Source organism: Haliotis cracherodii, unplaced genomic scaffold (assembly GCF_022045235.1).
Source record: "Haliotis cracherodii isolate W230 unplaced genomic scaffold, xgHalCrac1.p SCAF_7, whole genome shotgun sequence".
Lineage (NCBI taxonomy): Eukaryota > Metazoa > Mollusca > Gastropoda > Lepetellida > Haliotidae > Haliotis > Haliotis cracherodii.
In genome coordinates, this window is record NW_027266330.1 from 13,145,479 (window position 1) to 13,168,394 (window position 22,916).

The following is a 22,916-nucleotide window of genomic DNA, read 5'->3' on the forward strand; positions in this document are numbered from 1 at the left end:
CATTTTAGAATCAAAAGACATACTGTGTGTCACATATAGATGGTCTAGATTAAACTTGTATATACCTCAAGCCATCCACCTCCACCGCAGGACCGTACCCCGATCCCTTGCATACAGGAATATGCAGGTAATCATTAAAACGAGAGTTGGGGAATCAGCTCGCTTGGCAGAGGTACCACTGTACACGACCAACCCACACAACAACACAAGACCTGAGTGAATAGACAGTCAGTTTATTAGACAGCCACAGAATCTTATATATAATCAGTCAATTAGAAATGTTTACAATCAATTATTAGAGAATGTTTACAATCAGTAATAGAAGTACATATATGTGAAGAACATCAGATGAACATGATGTATAATCATTACACAAGATACATACTGCATTAGTCACGATACATATTTCCAAGGTACACAACGTAATACAACAGTTTACATGTGATTGAATATAATATACCCGACACACTCTAACTTATACATTACCCGAGTGGGTATTCACACAAGATACATTCAGTTCAGCCACAATACATATTCCAAACGGTAAATTAACATGATTGGCATAATCTGTACACAGAAGTAGTACAATGGGAATAGCTAAGATATACACACAAGTATGACATTTTCAGTTACCAATTAAACATACAGGTATTGCCAAGGGTAATGGCATATAGTTAAGAATTAACATTGTACACGATAGTAAAGTTTCTTACCTGAGTGAATAAACAGTCAGTTTATTAGACAGCCACAGAATGATTTCTGACTGTCCGTCGTCCGTATTTATACCTATTCTAGCTATAACAAATAATCTCATTTACTGATTAAACTGACGATAAAGTTGTTATTGCGAAATTTAGCGGCGCTATCTAGACAGAATTATATAATTTAGTTTGACCGAGGCATTGATGATAAAGATGTTTCTGAGTGAAGTTTAATAAGAATAATAGTTGACCAGATGCTAGTATGCAACGAATGTATACGTGGTACGAGTGATTTGATAAGGGTGGATGATAAACAGCTGTAGATACAGATACAGATATTAACGTCTTACATTCTAAGTCTAAAGATAATGGAACGTGGTTGTTAGTTGTAATATTCCCTTATTTCACAATTTCCAGTTCTTAATATGTGGCATTTAACGTGATGAAATATCTGTCAAACTTTGTTCATTTCCCCCATGTTAATATAATCATTATCAGGGTCGCCAGCTCCTCAGACCCAAACACACAGCGCGTTGTTATAATGTTTCATTCACACACGGCAGATAATTCGTCGCAGCTCACACAGGTTATTCTTTGGATATTCACAGACACGTGTTGACGCCAAACTAAGTCCGGTAAACACCATGTGAAATACTGTGTGCTGTTCAAAAAGTAGCCGTAAAACTGTCTATGCTGGATTGAAAATATTTGGTAGTCACGTGATCAGATATTTGGAGTTCACACACCTGTGAACGGACAGAAAAGCTCTCATGATGTGAACATTTTTTTGTGAAATTGATCCTGTGAACTTTTGCCAGAACTTCTTTCCAAGGTTTCCCCGAATTTTCGATCGGTGTTTTTCTTTTTTCTTTTTAATCACTGCATTTATCAGAAATATAATTAATTTAGTATTTTTCGTCTGCTGCATGAAACAAAACTGATTGTCCCTACGGTGATTTGGAATGGAATGGCTATTTATCAATACTAATAACGCAAGTGAAGAAAAAGAATTCTGTAAACTTACTGAGGTGAGCGAAATTGATTTTTTTTGACGGATATTGACTTTGATGCCTTGTTTTCGGAAATGACAGGCATTTAGCACCAAGGCAATTGCAAATGACACCAATGTTGTACCCTGCTCAGATGTGGCCGTCGACACAGATCAAAGCGTCTGCTCCTGATCAATCCCAAACTAAAACCTGATTCACATTCGTATCAGAAAAAAACCCTACAAGATTTTGAGAAACCAAGACACAGCAAATCTACAATGAAAAACACTAAATTAATAGGCTCTGAAAGTGTTCAATGGTAAGCCAAATAAAATCAATCTAGCTTTTAAAAATATAAGACATAAAAAAGGTAAGGAAAGAAACTTGAAATAAAAAATAATAATAACAAACTTGCTTCGATCTACAGATCTACCCGTTTTACCGATTGGTCATCGGAGACGGTTGGTTTGTTTGTTTGACGCCGCACTCAGCAAAATTCCAGCTATATGACGTCAGTCTGTAAATAATCGAGTTTGGACCAGACAATCCAGTAATTACTATCATGAGCACCGATCCACGCAATTGGGATACGACGACATGCATCAACCAAGTCAGCGAGCCTGTCCAGCCAATCCCGTTAGTCGCCTCTTACGTCAAGCATAGTCGCCTTGTCATCGGAGACGAGAAAATGCCCGTTGACGGAACTACTAGTCCGGTTTCTGAGTTGGTCGACCTTCTTCGTGTGCGTATTCTAGGCCGAGAAGCGGCGCCACATGAGGAAGGACGGGGCACAGAAACGAAGCCAGCATCAGGTAAGCAAAGTATTACAGCACACACGACAAATCCCAAACTCCAAATATAACACACCTTGACCTTGAAAATTACCACAAAACACGCGAGTTTCAGGGCACCCCGTTCAATCCCCACCAGTTCACATTCCACAAGGAGCTGGTGAAACTTAAACACAGTTTAACCAGCGCTTTTAAATCGTTCACACTTCAATGAACCCATCCAAACTGATCTTCAATTCTTAAATACATGTATAATCTACAGGCAAGTGAGGTGAAATAACGAAATCTGTTGTCAATCTTGTGCTCTCGCACGCATGTCATGATCAGAGAACCACACACTGTGTCATAGTTTAAGCTGCTACAAAAACATTCTAATGATGAAACTATTAATGTTTGGATTCAAAACAGTTAAAATTCACAGGCAAGTGATGCGAAATGAAGAAAATTGCTATTTGAAACATTTTTTGTAAAACTTCACTTCACTCATTTTCATATCACATCAATCTCAAAACATCACACAGTGTCTCATGTTGGAAGTCACTACAGCAATAATTTCAACATAAAGATGGTCATGTGAGAATTCTAAATACTTTGTATACACTGTACAACCCTCTCGTGCAGCAAAACATCACATTCAGCAAACTTCGTTACTTTTTGTGAACATGAAATAACATAGAAACCAGACACTTATATGTCAGCTTCTCTCAGTTCGTACACGTCATTGAAACACCTGATATAAATCTCTCAGTTACACCAGGTACCATATAATAATCTGTTATATGGTCTCAGGTTACACTGATAATTTCGCAGAGTCTCATGTCTTGTTTATTTCCTATGTCAGCGCGTCATGGATCAGTGACATCTTGGTGTCAGTGATGGCGATGTTGTCCCCGCTGATCAGCTCCATGTTGACAGTGCAGTCATCTGACAGCGACCCAGCACTAAACATGGGGTACAGGTTTTCCCCGAACCTCTCATTATACTTCGCTAAAACAATCCCTCTGTTGAAATCGATGAAGGCGATTCTGCCCCTCCCCACATCCAGCACCACGCCATAGTGGAGGGTGGCCTGTGTGCCGGGAGTGCGAGACATGGTGTTGTGGTGACACTCGCCCTGCTCTTCCTCCCGATACACCATGGTACAGATACTCTCCCTGTGTCTGTCACAGCTCGCTACACGGACACACCAGGAGCGACGCTGTAGAGAAACACACCACTCACTGTCCACCTGTCCTGCCTCGCACACCCCCATCTCCAGGACATACCACGACCTTCCCCCCACCACCCGCACCCTAGTGCGTGTCTCCCAGTATCTGGGTGTGTTGTATACCGGGGTGAGAGTGGGGTGTGGTGGAGAAAGAGGGATGGGGGTGGAGGCACAGGTCCCCCAATACAACTGTAGCCTGTGCATGTCACGTGACCATGTGTCGGGCGGCGAGTTGACCAGTTCACCGTCTTTAGTTACGTGGCGCTCTGTGTCGGGCTCCCAGTTGACCAGCTCACCGTCTGTAGTTACATGGCAGTGTCTTGTGTTGGCTCGAGCGGCGTCCAGATGTAGTTTAGGACCTGGAAATATAGATGGTGTTTGTTGTGTGACGAGTTTATTTACTGTAGATGACAAAGTCGAACATTTGTTGTGAATCTCGGGAGGTTATCTGTAAACAGCGCGCTGAATGTTCGACTGTGAGTTTCACCAGTTTGTCAATTCGGTCTTTTGTGTGACTCATAGCGGAATAAATATACTGTAAAACTATATGTATGTGAATTCTAAATGAATTTTATGCAAAGTTACATGGTTTGATAAACAAATAAACATCAAATAAAACAATTTTTGACAAACTTTTGTTCCGCCCTGTTGCTGTGATATGGAAGTCAGACGTCAAGGCTCTTTGCAGAAATATTTACACAATTTCGTGTTTAAACTACCACTGTGTGAATTCTAAACTCTCCTTGTACAATATAGAATACAATGAAACAGAACACTAAGCCAAGTGAAGACATTTTGACATTTGTCCAGACAACAGACAACACATGAACAGATAACTTCTATGTCCGCTTCAGTCACTTTAACAGTCAGCTAGTCACACGGGGCGGGGAGGCTGTGCTGTGTCCTGGCGGGGAATGGCGGGATGTGCCGTTATAACTACACGTTTGGGGATTCTAAATGATTGTTACACATAACTACATTGACTGATAAATGAATAAACACCAAACCTATATATTTCTACATTTGTTTTATCAACGTTGTTTTGTCAATCTATCTACATTGATGTGTTATAAAACAGACAGTTTGATTGTAAAATAATACATCACATTCATATCGCCTTATTTAACCTATCTCTGAGAAGATATTTGTTTGTACTAATGTGTTTGTAAAGGAAGTAGCGACTGTGACAGGTCATACATATTAACTATTGCAAAAAAGTTCATTTGTTTTGTACCATCGCGAATGTATTTTTTGTTACTCTCTTCTGATGTGTTTCACGTTTCACCTCTTCATATATGTTTACACACATAACAATAATAATATCAAATTATGTGTTTTAAGAGTTGCTTATTAACACAACATATGTATTTACATAAACGTTTAATAAACTCATGTTCACATTTATAGTCACCCCTATACAAAGACGCATATATCTGGGGAGGAGACAATAATTATAGTCACTCCTATACTAAGACGCTTATATCTGGGGAGGAGACAATTTATTATAGTGCCAACTATACAAAGACGTTTATATCGGGGGATGGAGGGGGAACGGTGTTAATATTGATAGTGTCCCCTATACAAAGACTCATATATCTGGGGAGGAGACAATTTATTATAGTGCCAACTATACAAAGTGGCATATATCTGGGGGTAGCAATAGTTGTTGTCATCCCTATAAAAAGACGCTTATATCTGGGGGTGACAATTATTATAGTGCCCACTATACAAAGACGCATATATCTGGGGGTAGCAATAATTGTTGTCACCCCCATACAAAGACGCATATATCTGGGGGTAGCAATAATTGTTGTCATCCCTATACATAGACGCTTATATCTAGGGGTGACAATTATTATAGCCATGAGTTTAAAATGTCATTACCTTCACAGTGTAGTTTGTTGCAGACCTATATATTCTTATACATGCAAATATAAAGCAGGTGAAAGATCAAATTGCTCTCATGAGCGAGAAGAATTCCGTTCCCAGTTACTGATAACAGATGAAGATGGTGACGTCACTTCCTGAACGCAATATTGGCAGTTCATAGGTTGAGGGTATTTATCAACAGTTGATAGGGACACTGAGATATCTTACACTGTGACGGCATTCAGAGATCAACAACATAGTGGAATGTACATAGATCCGTTTTGAGGCCAAATGGAAATACGCGACGTAAACAAATACCCGATTGTCTTTGTGGATTCAAAATAACAAATAACAAGAGCCTGCAGTGCATGCAGTTGTGGACACTAGGTATGCACTCAACGATCAACTCATAGTGTAAAACCAAAACCGTGATCGCAGGGGTGGGGTTGTTGTTTGTCAGAAAGGCATGTTTGTTCAGATATTAAAACCAGAGTTGTCATATCCTGTCAGACATTTGCGACGGAAAACATGACAGTAAACACAAGGCAGGAAATCTTGCAAGAAACAAGCACGTTTCTACAGTTAGTTTGAACACCTGAACGACCTGCAACATCGCCGACTGTATGGAATGTATATGTGTGTAACCACCTGCAACATCGCCGACTGTATGAAATATATGTGTGTGTAACGAACTGCAACATCGCCGACTGTATGAAATGTATGTGTGTGTAACCACCTGCAACATCGCCGACTGTATGGAAGGTATGTGTGCGTAACCAACTGCAACATCGCCGACTGTATGGAAGGTATGTGTGCGTAACCACCTGCAACATCGCCGACTGTATGGAATGTACGTGTGTGTAACCACCTGCAACATGGCCAAATGTATGGAATGTATGTGTGTGTAACCCACTAAAACATCGCCAACTGTATGGAATGTATGTGTGTGTAACCCACTAAAACATCCCCGACTGTATGGAATGTATGTGTGTGTAACCACCTGCAACATGGCCAAATGTATGGAATGTATGTGTGTGTAACCCACTAAAACATCGCCGACTGTATGGAATGTATGTGTGTGTAACCACCTGCAACATCGCCGAGTGTATGGAAGGTATGTGTGCGTAACCAACTGCAACATCGCCGACTGTATGGAATGTGTGTGTGTGTAACCAACTGCAACATCGCCGACTGTATGGAATGTATGTGTGTGAAACCAACTGCAACATCGCCGACTGTATGGAATGTACGTGTGTGTAACCACCTGGAACATCGCCGACTGTAAAAAATGTGTTTGTCGACTGTATAGAAATGTATGTGTGTGTAACCGCCTGCAACATCGCCGACTGTATGGAATGTATGTGTGTGTAAGGAACTACAACATCGCCGACTGTATGGAATGTATGTGTGTGTAACAACCTGCAACATCGCCGACTGTATGGAATGTATGTGTGTGTAACCGCCTGCAACATCGCCGACTGTATGGAATGTGTCTGTTTGTAACCACCTGCAACATCGCCGACTGTATGAAATGCATGTGTGTGTAAGGAACTACAACATCGCCGACAGTATGGAATGTATGTGTGTGTAACCGCCTGCAACATCGCCGACTGTATGGAATGTGTCTGTTTGTAACCACCTGCAACATCGCCGACTGTATGGAATGTATGTGTGTATAACAACGTGCAACATCGCCGACTGTATGGAATGTATTTGTGTGTAACCACCTGGAACATCGCCGACTGTATGGAATGTATGTGTGTGAAACCAACTGCAACATCGCCGACTGTATGGAATGTACGTGTGTGTAACCACCTGGAACATCGCCGACTGTAAAAAATGTGTTTGTCGACTGTATAGAAATGTATGTGTGTGTAACCGCCTGCAACATCGCCGACTGTATGGAATGTATGTGTGTGTAACCACCTGCAACATCGACGACTGTATGAAATGCATGTGTGTGTAAGGAACTACAACATCGCCGACTGTATGGAATGTATGTGTGTGTAACAACCTGCAACATCGCCGACTGTATGGAATGTATGTGTGTGTAACCGCCTGCAACATCGCCGACTGTATGGAATGTGTCTGTTTGTAACCACCTGCAACATCGCCGACTGTATGAAATGCATGTGTGTGTAAGGAACTACAACATCGCCGACTGTATGAAATGTATGTGTGTGTAACCGCCTGCAACATCGCCGACAGTATGGAATGTATGTGTGTGTAACCGCCTGCAACATCGCCGACTGTATGGAATGTGTCTGTTTGTAACCACCTGCAACATCGCCGACTGTATGAAATGCATGTGTGTGTAAGATACTACAACATCGCCGACTGTATGAAATGTATGTGTGTGTAACCACCTGCAACATCGCTGACTGTACTGAATGTACGTGTGTGTAACCGCCTGCAACATCGCCGACTGTATGGAATGTACGTGTGTGTAACCGCCTGCAACATCGCCGACTGTATGGAATGTACGTGTGTGTAACCGCCTGCAACATCGACGACTGTATGGAATGTATGTGTGTGTAACCGCCTGCAACATCGCCGACTGTATGGAATGTACGTGTGTGTAATCACATGCAACATCGCCGAGTGTATGGAATGTATGTGTGTGTAACCACCTGCAACATCGACGATTTTATGGAATGTATGTGTGTGTAACCACCTGCAACATCGCCGACTGTATGGAATGTGTGTGTATGTAACCACTAGGAACATCGACGATTGTATGGAATGTTTGTGTATGTAACCACTAGCAACATGGACGATTGTATGGATTGTGTGTGTATGTAACCACTAGCAACATCAAAAATTGTATGGAATGTGTGTGTGTGTGTAACCACTAGCAACATCGAAGATTGTATGGAATGTGTGTGTATGTAACCACTAGCAACATCGAAGATTGTATGGAATGTGTGTGTATGTAACCACTAGCAACATCGAAAATTGTATGGAATGTGTGTGTGTGTGTAACCACTTGCAACATCGACGATTGTATGGAATGTGTGTGTTTGTGTTTAACCACTAGCAACATCAAAGATTGTATGGAATGTGTGTGTATGTAACCACTAGCAACATCGCCGACTGTATGGAATGTACGTGTGTGAAATCACATGCAACATCGCCGACTGTATGGAATGCATGTATGTGTAACCACCTGCAACATCGACGACTGTATGGAATGTATGTGTGTGTAACCACCTGCAACATCGCCGACTGTATGGAATGTGTGTGTATGTAACCACTAGCAACATGGACGATTGTATGGAATGTGTGTGTATGTAACCACTAGCAACATGGACGATTGTATGGATTGTGTGTGTATGTAACCACTAGCAACATCGAAAATTGTATTGACTGTATGTGTGTGTGTAACCACTAGCAAAATCGACGATTGTACGGAATGTGTGTGTTTGTGTTTAACCACTAGCAACATCGAATATTGTATGGAATGTGTGTGTATGTAACCACTAGCAACATGGAAGATTGTATGGAATGTGTGTGTATGTAACCACTAGCAACATCGAAAATTGTATGGAATGTGTGTGTGTGTGTAACCACTAGCAAAATCGATGATTGTATGGAATGTGTGTGTTTGTGTTTAACCACTAGCAACATCGAAGATTGTATGGAATGTGTGTGTATGTAACCACTAGCAACATCGAAGATTGTATGGAATGTGTGTGTATGTAACCACTAGAAACATCGACGATTGTATGGAATGTGTGTGTTTGTGTTTAACCACTAGCAACATCGAAGATTGTATGGAATGTGTGTGTATGTAACCACTAGCAACATCAAAGATTGCATGGAATGTGTGTGTATGTAACCACTAGCAACATCGACGATTGTATGGAATGTGTGTGTATATAACCACTAGCAACATCGACGATTGTATGGAATGTGTGTGTATGTAACCACTTGCAACATCGACGATTGTATGGAATGTGTGTGTATGTAACCACTAGCAACATCGACGATTGTATGGAATGTGTGTGTATGTAACCACTAGCAACATCGACGATTGTATGGAATGTGTGTTTGTATGTAACCACTACCAAGATCGACGATTGTATGGAATGTGTGTGTTTGTGTTTAACCACTAGGAACATGGACTATTGCATCAAATGTGTGTGTATGTAACCACTAGCAATGTGGACGATTGAATGGAATATGTGTATATGTAACCACTAGCAACATCGACGATTGTATGGAATGTGTGTGTATGTAACCACTAGCAACATCGACGATTCAATGGAATGTGTGTGTATACAACCACTAGCAACATCGACGATTGTATGGAATGTGTGTGTATGTAACCACTAGCAACATCGACGATTGTATGGAATGTGTGTGTATACAACCACTAGCAACATCGACGATTGTATGGAATGTGTGTGTATATAACCGCTAGCAATATCGACGATTGTATGAAATGTGTGTGTATGTAACCGCTAGCGACATCAACGATTGTATGGAATGTGTGTGTATGTAACCACTAGCAACATCGAAGACTGTAAGGAAAGTGTGTGTATGGAACCACTAGAAAAATCGACGATTGTATGGAATGTGTATGTATATAACCACTAGCAACATGGACGATTGTATGGAATGTGTGTGTATATAACCACTAGCAACATCGACGATTGTATGGAATGTGTGTGTATGTAACCACTTGCAACATCGACAATTGTATGGAATGTGTGTGTATGTAACCACTAGCAACATCGACGATTGTATGGAATGTGTGTGTATATAACCACTAGCAACATCGACGATTGTATGGAATGTGTGTGTATGTAACCACTTGCAACATCAACGATTGTATGGAATGTGTGTGTATGTAACCACTAGCAACATCGACGATTGTATGGAATGTGTGTGTATGTAACCACTAGCAACATCGACGATTGTATGGAATGTGTGTGTATAAAACCACTAGCAACATTGACGATTGTATGGAATGTGTGTGTATGTAACCACTTGCAACATCGACGATTGTATGGAATGTGTGTGTATGTAACCACTAGCAACATAGTCGATTGTATGGAATGTGTGTGTTTGTGTTGAACCACTTGCAACATCGACAATTGTATGGAATGTGTGTGTGTTTGTGTTTAACCACTAGCAACATGGACGATTGTATGGAATGTGTGTGTATGTAACCGCAAGCAACATGGACGATTGTATGGAATGTGTGTGTTTGTGTTGAACCACTTGCAACATCGACAATTGTATGGAATGTGTGTGTGTTTGTGTGTAACCACTAGCAACAAGGACGATTGTATGGAATGTGTGTATATGTAACCACTAGGAACATGGACGATTGTATGGAATATGTGTATATGTAACCACTAGCAACATTGACGATTGTATGGAATGTGTGTGTATGTAACCACTAGCAACATCAATGATTGTATGGAATGTGTGTGTATGTAACCACTAGCAACATCGACGATTTTATGGAATGTGTGTGTTTGTGTTTAACCACTTGCAACATCGACGATTGTATGGAATGTGTGTGTGTGTATGTAACCACTAGCAACATGGACGATTGTATGAAATGTGTGTGTATGTAACCACTAGCAAGATGGACGATTGTATGGAATGTGTGTGTATGGAACCACTAGAAACATTGACGATTGTATGGAATGTGTGTGTATGTAACCACTAGCAACATCGACGATTGTATGGAATGTGTGTGTATGGAACCACTAGCAACATTGACGATTGTATGGAATGTGTGTTTATGTAACCATTTGCAATATCGACGATTGTATGGAATGTGTGTGTATGTAACCACTAGCAACATCGACGATTGTATGAAATGTGTGTGTATGTAACCACTAGCAACATGGACGATTGCATGAAATGTGTGTGTATGTAACCACCTGCAACATCGACAATTGTATGGAATGTGTGTGTATGTAACCACTAGCAACATTGACGATTGTATGGAATGTGTGTATGTAACCACTAGCAACATCGACGATTGTATGGAATGTGTGTGTGTGTAACCACTAGCAACATCGACGATTGTATGGAATGTGTGTGTATGTAACCACTAGCAACATCGTCGATTGTATGAAATGTGTGTGTATGTAACCACTTGCAACATGGACGATTGTATGCTCTGCATTTGTGAGTAACCAGCAGCAACATGGATTGTATGGGATGCATTTTTGAGTATCCATCTGCAACATCGATGATTGTATGCGAAGAATGATGCATTTGTGAGTAATCACCTGGAACATCGACGATTGTATGTGATTTATTTGTGAGTAATCACCTGGAACATCGACGATTGTATGTGATTTATTTGTGAGTAATCACCTGGAACATCGACGATTGTATGTGATTTATTTGTGAGTAATCACCTGGAACATCGACGAATGTATTCAATTCATTTGAGGGTATCCATCTACAATATCAATGATTATATGCGAAACATTTTTGAGAAATTGCTAGGATCATCGATGATTGTATGGAATGTGTAATGGCGTATCCACCTTCAACATCGACAATTGTATGCAATGCATTCGTGAGTAGTCACCTGCAATATCTATGACTGTATTGATTGTGTGTGTTTGTAACCACCAGCAACAACGATGATTGTACGCGATACATTTGTGAGTATCACCAGCAAATATCGACGATTGAATACGATGCATTTGTGAGTAATCACCTGCAATATCGATGACTGTATTCACTGTGTGTGTATGTGATCACCTACAACATCGATGATTGTATCCGATGCATTTGTGAGTAACCACAAGGAACATCGATGAGTGGATGCGATGCATTTGTGAGTAACCAGTAGCAACGTCGATTATTGTATTAAATGTTTAATTGTGTAACCACCTGCAACATCGACGATCGTATGCAATGCATTATTGAGCAACCACCTGAAACATCGACAGTTGTATGCAATGCATTTATGAGTAACCACCTGCAATATCGACGATTGAATGCAATGCATTTGTGAGTAACCACCTGCAATATCGACGATTGAATGCAATGCATTTGTGAGTAACCACCTGGAACATGGACGATTGTATGCAATGCATTTGTGAGTTATCACCTGGAACATCGATGATTGTATGGAATTGTAAATGGTGTAACCACCTGTAACATCGACGACTGTACATTACGCATACAACTGGCGGAAAATGTCGTGAGGGTGTCGAATAACTGGCCAAGGAAAAACTTGCTGCAGTTGGTGCAAGAGGATCAACACTGATAGCCAGTATCAGCGACAGTGACCTTGTCTGACGGTCTCAGTGCTAATTCGACACCGGCAGCTACACTTACGGTGAATGTTGAGGCTGGACTATCTCACAGCGGAGATCTAGATCTAGATCTACCAGACAGCGTTGTGTTGGACAATGTGGAAAATGTGACCAACTCCGTGCCTTCTGTCACTGTAAGTGTTACAAATCTACAACGTGGACTAGCACAGTTAAAAAACACACAGTGTCAACTGATCACGCGGCTGTGGGATTACCAAATCAACACAACCATGAAGCGCCTTCTGATTCTCTGCCACACATTCACTCTGTCGCTCCAGCTCGTAAGATGAAGATCAAAAACGGCAAGAATTGCAACCTTGCTTTGCTATTATTACGCAACCAAGACACCTTAGGCGCAAGAATGACCGAATATGATGACAATGTCTACCAATTGGAAGAGGATGTTAGGTTAAATCGTGCACTGGCCCTTGCCGAATTCACCCAGGCCTTTGGCATATGTAAGAACATTTACAGTGACACAAATGATGCAAAACATAAACAGTTGGACGAATATAAACTGATCTGTCAGCCCCACATGACACAGGCGATACGACACAGGTATCAACGATCTCATTAATAAGGAATCTGCTTCACTTTCCCACTTGACCATAGAAAATGCTATTGCAGTTATTAAACAATTGGGGCATGGTGCACAGATGTGTAAAGTGTACATTACTGACGCATTTAAACAGATTCCGCTGCACCCCAAGTACTTTCCTTTCTTTGGTCTCCGATGGCGTGGAAAATATTCTGCATCTGTTAGATGACTTCCTGACTATTGATCCTCCTGTTGTGAAGCTGGTAGAACTGTGGAAGCAATCCTAACCTTGTGACAACATAGCTACTGTGTGTATTATCAAAAAGGGTAGATCAAAATGTATGAACATCATGGCTCTAATGCGGACCCTCACATGGCAAGCAGCTACAATTAACTTGATCGTGTGAGCCGAACATGTTCCAGGTGTGCAAAATAACATTGCAGATGCACTTTCCCGTTTGCAGTTCAGGAAATTCCGAGCTCTGGGGCCACACGAGCTCACAAGTGATGTGGTCCTGAACAGACATTTGGATACCCTGTGGTCAGCAGCTATCAGTCAACACACAAGAACAGCCTACCCTACAGGTTTCCAGTGCTATATCAAGTTTATGTTAAAGTTCAGGTTGTTTACCCACTGGGTGCTAGCAGTGCCCTGCCACCAGTTAATGAAGCTTACCTTCAGTACCCCATGCTCATTGCCACGACGTCCTCAAACTCACACATGACACTGTTAAAACATATCTGGCAGGTATCCGATTCACATATCTGCAAGCCGGTATTAGGACAGTATTTGATTGACTCCATATATTGAACTCATATTTGGATAAGTTCTTGTAACTTCTTTGGAACATAATTTTAAGTTAAAATGAATAAGATGGTGGAACATGTACTGAACATCAAGTTAATGGTTCTGCATACCATGCAATGTGTAGTGATAGTAAACCGAGTTAAGGGTTTTGGGAAGATATAGTTTATAGTTTTTATAAATAGTTATTCATTGAAAACTTTGATATGACCGACAAAACTGGTTGGTTGCTATCAGGTGTTACTACTTACATACAACCTGAAGAGAGGATGGCCCCACCAAATACACAGGCCCCTTCAGAGCTGAAACAATCAGAATATATTACTGCCTACACACAACCTGAAGAGAGGATGGCCCCACCAAATACACAGGCCCCTTCAGTGCTGAAACAATCAGAATATATAACTGTCCTACACACAATCTGTAGAGAGGATGACCCCACCAAATACACAGGTCCATTCAGTGCTGAAACAATCAGAATATATTACTGCCTACACACAACCTGAAGAGAGGATGGCCCCACCAAATACACAGACCCCTTCAGTGCTGAAACAATCAGAATATATAACTGTCCTACACACAATCTGTAGAGGGGATGACCCCACCAAATACACAGGCCCATTCAGTGCTGAAACAATCAGAATATATTACTGCCTACACACAACCTGAAGAGAGGATGGCCCCACCAAATACACAGGCCCATTCAGTGCTGAAACAATCAGAATATATAACTGTCCTACACACAATCTGTAGAGAGGATGACCCCACCAAATACACAGGCCCATTCAGTGCTGAAACAATCAGAATATATAACTGTCCTACACACAATCTGTAGAGAGGATGACCCCACCAAATACACAGGCCCATTCAGTGCTGAAACAATCAGAATATATAACGGTCCTACACACAATCTGTAGAGAGGATGACCCCACCAAATACACAGACCCATTCAGTGCTGAAACAATCAGACTATATTACTGCCTACACACAACCTGAAGAGAGGATGGCCCCACCAAATACACAGGCACGTTCAGTGCTGAAACAATCAGAATATATTACTGCCTACACACAACCTGTAGAGAGGATGACTCTACCACATACACAGGCCCATTCAGAGCTGAAACAATCAGAATATATTACTGCCTACACACAACCTGTAGAGAGGATGACTCTACCACATACACAGGCCCATTCAGAGCTGAAACAATCAGAATATATTACTGACCTACACACAGCCTGTCGAGGGGATGGTTCCGCTGAACACTTAGTCTCATTTAGAGCTGACACAAACAGAATACATAACATTGTACAACTTGACATGGCTGATTCTATATTGTGTAATGGTATCATTAATATTTTGTATAATTACCTCATTCGGAATATTCTATAGTAATGCGTTACCACTTGTTATACCAAGGTTGTTGTCTCCGACAACTGGTTTTATAGCGAAATCTACCACAGAGATCTCAATTACCTCATGCAGCACATGCGTAGCCACCTCAGCTGCCATGTGACACCCTTCACTCTTGTCTCTGTCTCAAAGTGGTAACGTATTACTATAGAATATTCCGAATAGGAAAATTCCACAAATTACAATAAGTTATACCACAGTAGGTGGTGGGCAGCACCTACAACCCGAACCTGACTGCTCGTGTTCCTTCCGACCAGCGGATGTAAAGAACAAGGCGGAAGCACTCGATGCGCATGCTCCTAGCTTGGCGTTACCCTGTAGGAATACCAAAGCACTGTCAAGCGCATACCGTAAGGCTCAATCGTCATTGCCAAACGATTGGTGACTCCAAACGGCCCCACTGGATTTCATCGCCGCAGCGGATGAGAACACAGTATCCGTGTGAGCTAAATCTTAGATCAGGTTAAACAGTCGGGAAGAGGGAAATTAATTTCATTCGGACCGTATATCCCAGAGCAAGCCTACTTCAAGTATGCATTAGGCGCGTGACCTAATTCCAGTATTTGTAAGCATGCATTACAAGGTTGGAATACACGACAGACAATAAAAATACATAATTGTCAAAATACAAATAAGGACAAAACACACTAAAAGCCGCCCTCACCTGTGGTGTGAGTGCGCTGGTTTGCGGGACCCTCACTCCTGTACCCACGGCAGTGGGAACATTGGAGTCGACCCAGATTGACCACCGTGCAAGGTCTGACGCCTGAGGAGTTCGGAATTGCGCTGGGCACACCCCTTAGATGACCGCTTGCGCCGCGATCAGCGGCCCAAGACGGTGCACACCCTCCACGTCTTCATCAGAAACCTTTCTGAGGTAATGATTGGCAAAAACCTAGTCAGAACGCCAGTAACGCAATCGAGTTGCGAGTTATGTCAGCAGTCCGATTAGAGTTACACGATATGAACAGACGGTCACGCCCTTGTCTGCGTTCATTTGAAGCCTTTAGATAATACTTAAGGGCCCTAACCGGACACAGTGATATGTCCTCAGTATCAGCAGAATGCAAAATTTCCTTGAGTGATCTTATAGTGAATTTTCTCTCCGTTTGGCCAGGTTTTTTATTCTTAGCGACGAAGCCCATGAGCAGGCCCAGGCGGACCGCTCCTTCATCGCCCCTATCGAATCGTACTTTAGTGACATCGAGTGCATGAATCTCAGACACTCGTGCCGCCGTGGCAAAGGAGAGGAGAAATGCTGTTTTCCAAGTCACATGCCAAAACGAAGCACTACTCAAGGGTTCATACGGAGCTTCCATAAGTGATTTCAACACTAAGGAAAGATCCCAGGCCGTAGCCCGAAGGCGGCCTTTCTTAAGATCTTGCTGTTTGAAACTCTTGATAATACCCCGAATCACCGGCTCTTTTGAGAGACTGGTACCCATAGCAACGTCCCGTACCGTAGCAACAGAAGAGACACAGTTGGCGATAGAACCCCCGGAGAGTTTCCAGGTCTCTTGTAAGTGAGACATGAAACGATCAACGTCCTGCACAGATACCTTATCTGGCGAATGAATGTGATGTTTGCAACACCACTTCGTGAAAATAGCCCAGCGTGCATTATACACCTTTTGGGTTGAATCACAATGCATACTAATGTATGCCTGAGAAGACTGACGAGAAAAACCTTTACTCCTCGGTCGCTCGGTGACAACATCCACGCGTGCAGATTGAAATGCCCTGCGTTAGGATGAAGTTGACGGGTGTGAGGGTGGATCAGTAGATCCGGTCTCACAGGCAGTGGAATTGGCGACTGCCTGACCTGGGCCAGCAAGTCGGGGTACCACGATCTGTTCGGCCATATGGGCGCGATCAGCAACATTCGACAGCGAACTCCTCGGAGCCGGCTTAGAATGAGTGGTATTAACACTGTCTTTGGTAAGCATTAGCTTCCATACCCTTCCAGTCTAACGCGAGAGCATCGTGATCGATGGCCCTCGGGTCCGGGACTGGTGGTACAAACAACGGGAGTTGATTGTTGTACCTGGTTGCGAACAGGTCGACCATCGGACGACCCAGACGTTCGCACAGACACTGAGTATCCATTTCGTGGGGCTCGGATCCCGAGGCCTCCACAGCGCGTCTGCCAGTACGTTCCGCACACCAGGAATGTGACTCCTGATAAGACGTTGCAAGGGACCGTCCACCACTCCAGATGCGGTCGGAGCCGATCTGGGAGGGCGATGGATGCACTGTTCTCCTCCTGTGCTAACAACTGGATAAGAAACCGTTGCAGCGGGCGGAGTTGGAGACGACCCTGTTTGGTGCAGTCCTGGGCTGACACAAGTAGCCCTAAAAGCTGTTCCCAAAAGTGAACCGTCTGTTGCACAGCTAAGACTTTGTCAATCATCACCTGAATCTTGTGCCACTGGTCTGGGGGGACAAAGAGGCGATGGGTCACCGTGTCGAAACCGACCTCCAATGAACTTCAAGTTCTGTGAGGGGGTTAACTCGCTCTTGGGGAGATTGACAATCCATCCCAATTGCTCCAAGAGCCGAAGGGCGAAATCGAGTTGACAAGACAGCACGTCCGTCATCCGATTCGCCACTTGCGAGTCGTCCAGGTATGCAAAGTACCTGACACCCCTCCTGTGGAGGAACCCCACTATGGGGGTGGTTAACCGGGTGAACAGCCAGGGAGCGGACGATAGGCCGAATGGGAGTGCTACCCACTTGTAATGCCTGCCTTGAAAGACAAACCTGAGATACTTGTGATGGTCTGGATGGATCGGAACATGCAGATAAGCATCCTTCAGGTCGATCGATGCGAGCCAGTCAGCGGGCATGATCAGAGCTTTCAGGTCCGCCAAGGTCAACATTCTGAACTTGGGCGGGTTGTGCATGTAAAATTCGTTGAATGACTTCAGATTGTGAATCATTCTGAGTTCGGCACTGTCCTTCTTAGGAACGAGAAATATCCTGGAGTAAAACCCCGGTGTTATTTCTGGTAGGGCTAACTCCCGTACCGCCCTCTTCTCCACCAGCCTGCCGATGGCATCGGCCAGGATGGGAAGATCGGTTTCCGAATAGAAACCTTCCAACAACGGGGCAACGGTGAGTGGCGGATCCGCTTTGATATCTAGCCGATAGCCGTACCGGATCGTGTTGACCACCCACGGGTCGTCGAACACTTGTTCCCTATTCTCCCAGTAAGTCTGGAGTCTGACTACCACCGGGGAAGGAGAGGGGGGCCTGACAGGCTGCGGCAGGCGCAACTGTCCAGGGCTGAGTGACTCGGGTTCGCCTACGGGCCAAGTGAAGTTGGCGCTGTCGGCATACGAACCCCTCCAGTGAAAGTCACCTGGAGGAGCCCTTGCCGTCCCTAGACAGCTTGTGGACTTCCCCAGTTCCCCTTCTTCACGCAAAAGGGCGGCTGATTGCCCTTACCGGAGCCCTCAGAGCGGGGCTTCTTCCTGGAAGAAGGACCCGACCCCTAGACCGGTGGACCCCGCGGCCACTGAAGAATCGGGGGACGGAACAGCCAGCGGCCTATCCCGAGATAAGGCCGCCAGCTTGGAGTCCACAAGTTGAGAAAGTAATGCTGTGACAGAATCCCCGGACAGCCCAAGGGCCGCCAAGGGATCCCCTGCAGCCGTGGAGGTGGTACCCGCAAGGGGACCCCGACCGGACGAGCCGGCAACCACAGGGGTGGAAACAGAATGCAGTACAGACTGTAGCGCTCAACGCCTCAGGCCCCAGACCCTCGCACAGGGCGCACCGGGTGTCCCCGCAAGGAACCCTGCACCGCGGGCAACGATCGTGGGGATCCCGAGAAGAGAGAAATTAGAGGGGGTAGAGGGGGTTGAGGATGGCGACATGTCCATGTCCGACATTGTCCGACATTGTTACTATGAACAAAAAGTAAAACATGGTTACAACACACGCACCACAAATATTCACAAACGAACATTTTCACAAGAAAATAAACGAGCATTGCGAATATAGAACATACACATATAGCATATAGAGAAATAAGTGATGTAAACCCCCAAGACATACTATAACAGGGGAACGTAAGACGCAACATGCATAGGAGACACCCCGCAAGTATATAGAAAAAAGGGAGGAAAAATGTTCCTTTTGGCGGGTTCCAAGCGTAGTTACAGCAAACGCCCACAAAAAAGCACAGTTTATATGAGTCAATAAACAGTAATAAATACACCAAAGGTTGGAGAAACAGGAACGCTTCAGAGCAGTCACTATACGTCTTGCTGGAGCAAGCGAAGAGACAAGAGTGAAGGGTGTCACATGGCAACTGAGGTGGCTACGCACGTGCTGCATGAGGTAATTGAGATCTCTATAGTAGATTTCGCTATAAGAGCAGTTGTGGGAGACAACAGCCTTGGTATAACAAGTGGTAACGTATTACTTAATGTAATTAATAAATTAAGACAGTATATTAACAGGCGAATCGTTACAGATTCAATATCCACGCAATGAGGTCAACACGCATTAGCAGTAGCTGACATTCACGAACATTGTAAACAAGGAGGACTCACCTTGTAAAGAGGCGAGGTGGTCTTCATCATCGACAATCATCTGAACAGGGAAAGTAGAAGAGTTGAGTTTAGTGTCTTATGTACAAGGATACACACAAATAATATCATTGTATAATGTATCTGTGCAACGTGGTCTCACATAATGGAGTATCCTGAATTTGATGTTCTTTGGCTAACTAATCTTGACATACTCGTTGACCTGAATTGTTTTAAAACAATTTCATGTTCTCCACTGAAGCATGGGTTTCCAGAAGGTCGAAGATAACACCAGTTCGGTTACTCTTTGCCAGGAATGATCCATTGATTTGTCAGCACCAAACACATCATCATAGTCTTATTATAATATATGTGAGTTATATATAGGAGTATATAAATGTGCAGGGAGTGGCAATAACACACAGACAGTTTGAAAACAGTGAGTCCGATACACATTTCACCCAGGAAACACTAAAAAGAAAACACTACACACTTCCCACACAGGCAGAGTGAAGACACACATGACACAGGTTGAAGATAACACATGTCCCACTAAACACTTCCCACACAGGCAGAGTGAAGACACACATGACACAGGTTGAAGATAACACATGTCACACTAAACACTTCCCACACAGGCAGAGTGAAGACACACATGACACAGGTTGAAGATAACACATGTCACACTAAACACTTCCCACACAGGCAGAGTGAAGACACACATGACACAGGTTGAAGATAACACATGTCACACTAAACACTTCCCACACAGGCAGAGTGAAGACACACATGACACAGGTTGAAGATAACACATGTCACACTAAACACTTCCCACACAGGCAGAGTGAAGACACACATGACACAGGTTGAAGCTAACACATGTCCCACTAAACACTTCGCACATAAGGCAGAGTGAAGACACACATGACACAGGTTGAAGATAACACGTGTCACACTAAACACTTCTCTCACAGACAGAGTGAAGACACACAAGGCATGGGTAGGAACAGATAGTCATTACAACTCGTCCCTCACTCAAACCCGCAAATCAATGACGGTGAACATTACACATCTCACACAGGCAGAATAAAGATAGTGAACACAACACGTCTCATACAGGGAGAATATAGATAGTGAACATAACATATCTCACACAGGCAGAATATAGATAGTGAACACAACATATCTCACACAGGCAGAATATAGATAGTGAATGCAACACATCTCACACAGGAAGAATATTGATAGTGAATACAACACATCTCACACAGGAAGAATATTGATAGTGAATACAACACATTTCAAATAGGCAGAATATAGATAGTGAAATAAACACCTCTCACACAGGAAGAATATAGATATAGATCACAGCACATCTCACACAGACAGAATATAGATAGTGAATACAACACAACTCACACAGGCAGAAGATAAATAGTGAATACAACACATCTCACGCAGGCAGAATATAGATAGTGAATACAACACATCTCACACAGGCAGAATATAGATAGTGAATACAACACAACTCACACAGGCAGAAGGTAAATAGTGAATACAACACATCTCACACAGACAGAATATAGATAGTGAATACAACACATCTCACACAGGCAGAAGATAAATAGTGAATACAACACAACTCACACAGGCAGAAGATAAATAGTGAATACAACACATCTCACACAGGAGAATATAGATAGTGAATACAAGACAACTCACACAGGCAGATGATAGATAGTTGAAGATAGAGGATATAAACCCCTCTCAATCAAACAGCCAAATACAAACCACATCGCATACAGAGATAACATTGCACTGCTGTATTACTTAGCCCCTGACGAAAGACATGGAGTAATCATAAGGAGTGAACCACACTGCATTGATGTATTACTTAACCCCAGAAGTAAGACATGGAGTAATCCTAAGGGGTGAACCACACCACATTGCTGTATTACTTAACCCCTGAAGAAAGACATGGAGTAATCCGAAGGGGGGAACTACACTGTATTGCTGTATTACTTAACCCCTCAAGAAAGACATGGAGTAATCATAAGGAGTGAACCACACTGCATTGATGTATTACTTAACCCCAGAAGTAAGACATGGAGTAATCCTAAGGGATGACCCACACTGTATTGCTGTATTACTTAACCCCTGAAGTAAGACGCGGAGTAATCCTAAGGGGTGAACCACACTGCATTGATGTATTACTTAACCCCAGAAGTAAGACACGGAGTAATCCTAAGGGGTGAACCACACTGCATTGCTGTATTACTTAACCCCTGAAGAAAGACATGGAGTAATCCTAAGGGGTGAACCATACCCCATTGCTGTATTACTTAACCCCTGAAGGAAGACATGGAGTAATCCTAAGGGGTGAACCACACTGCATTGCTGTATTACTTAACCCCTGAAGTAAGACATGGAGTAATCCTAAGGGGTGAACCACACTGCACTTCGGTATTACTTAACCCCTGAAGAAAGACATGGAGTAATCATAAGGGGTGACAAACACTGCATTGCTGTATTACTTAACCCCTGAAGTAAGACATGGAGTAATCCTAAGGGGTGAACCACACTGCATTGCTGTATTACTTAACCCCTCAAGAAAGACATGGAGTAATCCTAAGGTGTGAACCACACTGCATTGCTGTATTACTTAACCCCTCAAGAAAGACATGGAGTAATCCTAAGGGGTGAACTGCACTGCACTTCGGTATTACTTAACCCCTGAAGAAAGACATGGAGTAATCATAAGGGGTGACAAAC

The 22,916-nt window shown here is 43.1% G+C and overlaps 2 pseudogenes; both read right to left on the reverse strand.

Moving 5' to 3' along the window:
* Positions 1-1,561: 1,561 nt before the first annotated feature.
* The window catches only part of LOC139447272 (uncharacterized), an 89,248-nt pseudogene continuing 67,893 nt past the window's right edge, over positions 1,562-22,916 (reverse strand).
* On the reverse strand, positions 15,335-19,502 carry LOC139447789 (uncharacterized; annotated as a pseudogene).